The sequence below is a fragment of the Eublepharis macularius genome, chromosome 19, assembly GCF_028583425.1.
Source record: "Eublepharis macularius isolate TG4126 chromosome 19, MPM_Emac_v1.0, whole genome shotgun sequence".
Classification (NCBI taxonomy): Eukaryota; Metazoa; Chordata; class Lepidosauria; order Squamata; family Eublepharidae; genus Eublepharis; species Eublepharis macularius.
In genome coordinates, this window is record NC_072808.1 from 15,672,744 (window position 1) to 15,676,854 (window position 4,111).

Below are 4,111 nucleotides of genomic sequence, written 5' to 3' on the forward strand. Positions count from 1 at the left end.
AGGTCGGTAAAATGAGTACCCAGTTTCCTGAGAGTAAAGTGTAGATGACAGGCAATGGCAAACCAGTCCATAACAAAAAGTCTGCCAAGAAAATGTCGTGATGTGACGGCCCCCCATGGGTCACCTTTACCTTTACCTAGGGACCAAGCTACAAGTGACGAATGACACTTGAATGGCAAGTGGATTGAGTGGAGGGCAAGTGAACAGGGAGAAATACACTTGCCGTTCAAGTGTCATTCGTCACGTGTAGCTTGGCCCTAGGTCTACTAATGCATGTACAGCTAATACTATGACAATCTGAATTGTTTTGGCAGTGTACCTTCAAATGTGTAGAGCATTTGAAGCTTGCCTTTCTTCAAAACCTAGACTTGCCAACCTCCGGCAGGGCTAAACACAAAGGTGGAATACCACAACCAAGGGGATAAAGGCAATCTAACAATAAATTATGGATATTTATATAAATATAATTTTTATATAAAGTGCAAAGTGATGAAGTGCTGGTTCAATATAAATATTTACAAATTTTTACAATGCATCACAAAGTATAAAACATCCACAACATCCACAGTCCATAATAAATAGCATATGCAAAAATAGACGATAAACCAGATTAGTCCATTCAGTAATGTGCAGTAATACTCAGTCCAAATGCACATATAACCACCTGATAAAGCTGCTTATTTGTTTTCTTTTGCAGGTGCGCAGAAGATGGGTGCTCAAAGGAAGCACCAGAATAAACAGGTAAGTATGAAATAGATGAATATTTACACTCAGTTGCTTTGTCTTCTTTTGCAGAGCCAAAATCACAGGGCGGAAGTATCCTGAAAGACTACAGAGACTGACAACAGAGATAAGTTCCCCTGGAGAAAATGGCTGCTTTGGAGGGTGGACTCTATGGCATAAATCAAATATATTATTATTATCATTATCATTCAAATTTCACCCAACACAATCAATAATAAATAAAGATCACATGTTGTCATCGATTGGCCTTGCTGAGCTGATACAAGTTTCCACCGGAGACGTTAAGTATCCACCAGATATCGGCGTAATATGTACGCTGTTCCAAGTAGCGCCGTCTTTTGCAGTTCTGTAGGTGTTATGTCAGAAAGCTGCAGTTTTTGCATTTGAATTGCAAAGTTTTTCAAGATGGTTCCAAGTGCCCCGATGACAATGGGGACTACTGTTGCATTCTTCTTCCATAGTCGGGTGGTTTCTATTGCCAGTTCTCTATATTTAATCATTTTTTTTCTTGTTCTTTTTCTTCAACTCTGACATCCCCAGGAATTGCTGCTATTATTGTTGTTGTTGTTATTATTTATTTATTTGAATTTCATGCAACACAATCAATAATAAATAAAGATCACGTTATCATTGATCGGCTTGCTGAGCTGATACAAATTTCCACCAGAGATCTAAGTATCAGCCAGGTATCAATGTAATAGGTACGCTGTTCCAAGTAGCACCATCTTTTGCAGTTCTGTAGGTGTTATATGAGAAAGCTGCAGTTTTTCCATATAAGTTTGCAAAGTTTTTCAAAATAGTTCCCAGTGCCCCGATGACAATGGGGACTACTGTTGTATTCTTCATCCATAGTCGGGTGGTTTCTATTGCCAGATCTCTATATTTAATCATTATTCTTGTTCTTATGATGATGATGATGATGATGATGATGACGACGACAACGACAACGATGATTGTCATTATACCATGCCTCTCACCCCAAACCTCGTTCACACACCCCCAGGATCCACCCCTAACTCTCCAGAAATTTCCTAACTCAGATTTGGCAACTGTATCAAACCTGACTCAAGGCAGGTTGCCACGATACAAAAAAATTAAACAATTAAAAATCCACAAAAACTAACATGAAAATAAAATTACGTGGTGGTATCAAAAGCCTGTCAAAATAATTTCACCTTGCACAATTTGCTGTATCCCAACAATGTAGAGCCTTCCTAAAAACTTCATAACACGGAAGCAGCCAGCAAATATCACAGGGATTATTCCCTCCTACAGGAGGGAATAATCAATAAATGTTGGTCCAAGGAGCAGAGTTGTCGTATGGGTTGATACTGACTGGTACATTTTATTTATTTAGGGTCATCTAAATAAAATCTAAATAAATGGCTTCGCCTCACATTATGCTTGAAGCAGCTTATCAAATCTAGTTAAGAACAAAAATGTGCTTAAAAAATTAAATCGTAAATAATAATAATAACATTCGATTTATATACCGCCCTACAGGACAACTTAACGCCCACTCAGGGCAGTTTACAAAGTATGTTATTATTATCCCTACAACAATCACCTTCAGAGGGTTTGTTAATTTCATCTTTGTATCCGGGATGGCTCTGTCAATTTCACCTCCCCTTCCAGAGATGAAGATGAAATTAACAAACCCTCTAGGGAGATCTCTGCCTGCTCTGTGTAGAGAGGTGAAATTGACAGAGCCTTTGGCTCTTTTTAAACTACACTTCCTGGCTAACATTGCATCTCCCTACACTTGAGCATTCCCATGTAAGATGTCTCATGTAGAGGGACTCAGAGAGAGCTGAGGGTCTCCAAGTTACTGTCTCCAGTCCTCCAGAATATTCCAGCTGGTCATTTGGAGCAGTGGGAAGGGAGGCAGCATGGTATAGCCCGATCTTGTCAGATCTCGGAAGTTAAGCAAAGGCAGTACCTGGATGGGAGACCACCAAGGAAGACTCTGCAGAGGAAGGCAATGGCAAACCACCTCTGCTTCTCACTTGCCTTGAAAGCCCCAGAGGGGACACCATAAGTCAACTGTGACTTGACAGCACTTTACACACACACACACATTTTAAGCAGCACCAAGTTCTTTAAACAAAAACAAAAACAAGCTAGTGACTCTGAGATGAAGGTACTTTTGAAAATGGTTTAAAAACTGACATTTACATAATGGCCATGGATGGATGTGAGTTGGTAGGGAAATATTATAACTGTTCTGAAATAATCTATATTGGATACAAGTCCATTTCCTGGTATAACTTAAACTGCTGTTTAGAGCTGGGTAGCCCTGAAGTGATGGAATTCACATACCCTGAGAAGGACCGTATTCCTTCAAGATTACTTCACTGTTGCTTTCGCATGGTTTTAAATTATTGTTTTATCCCATGTTTTCTTAAACTTGTGTTTTGGATTTTTGAAAAAATCTCTTGTGAATGAGTTTAAAAATGGTCTTAAAATATTGCACGCAAAAAAAGTTCCCAATCTTGCTATTCCCCTCATGTCTGTCAATGAAATCTGTCAGTGAAATCCTGTCAGTGATTTCAATGGGCTTAGACTGGAGTAACTCTGCTTAAGATTAGACATGGGCATGAACCACAAAAAAATCGAACCATGCGGTTCGTGGTTCATGGGTTTCCAGGAACCACGAACTCCCGTGAAATGGGGCAAGTTCCTTAACCAGTTCGTGGTTCTTGGGGTTTAGGAAGCAGCAGGGAAAGGGGCATTTAATCGTTTAAATGGCCCTTTCCTGTCACTTGCAAGCGGCAGGGCCCTTTAAATGGCCCAAACCCCACCCAGCCCCAGCCCCCCACTGACCTTGTCTTCTCTGCTGCCGCGGCTGCCACCTCCTCCTCTCGCTAGGGGCAGGAAGGCCATTTTTGGTCTTGTTCACCATCCTGCGGGCCCCTCTAGCAGAAGGAGGGGGAGGAGGCCGTGGCAGCGGAGAAGACAAGGTAAGAGGTGGGGTGGGGGTGGGGCTAGGATTTGTGAGATTTGGGCATTGGAAGGGCCCTGCTGCTTGCAAGCAGCCAGTCCCTTTAAACTATCAACTGGCAGGCGGTGAGGGGGGGGGATCCCTGCCAGCTGATAGTTTAAAGGGACCTGCCGCTTGCAAGTGGCAGGGAAAGTTTAAATGGCCATTTCCCCATGGAAATGGCCATTTAAACTGCCCTTTAATACGAACCAAATGAACCAGTAGACCAGTTCGTGGAAGTTCGTGGAAACGAGCTTCCACGAACCACTGGTTCACGAACCGCGAACCAGGCTGGTTCGTGGGTTTTTTTGGTTCGTATTCAGGTTCATGCCCATCTCTACTTAAGACTTCACTGTGTGTGTCTGAGGACTGTTTGTACTGACGAAG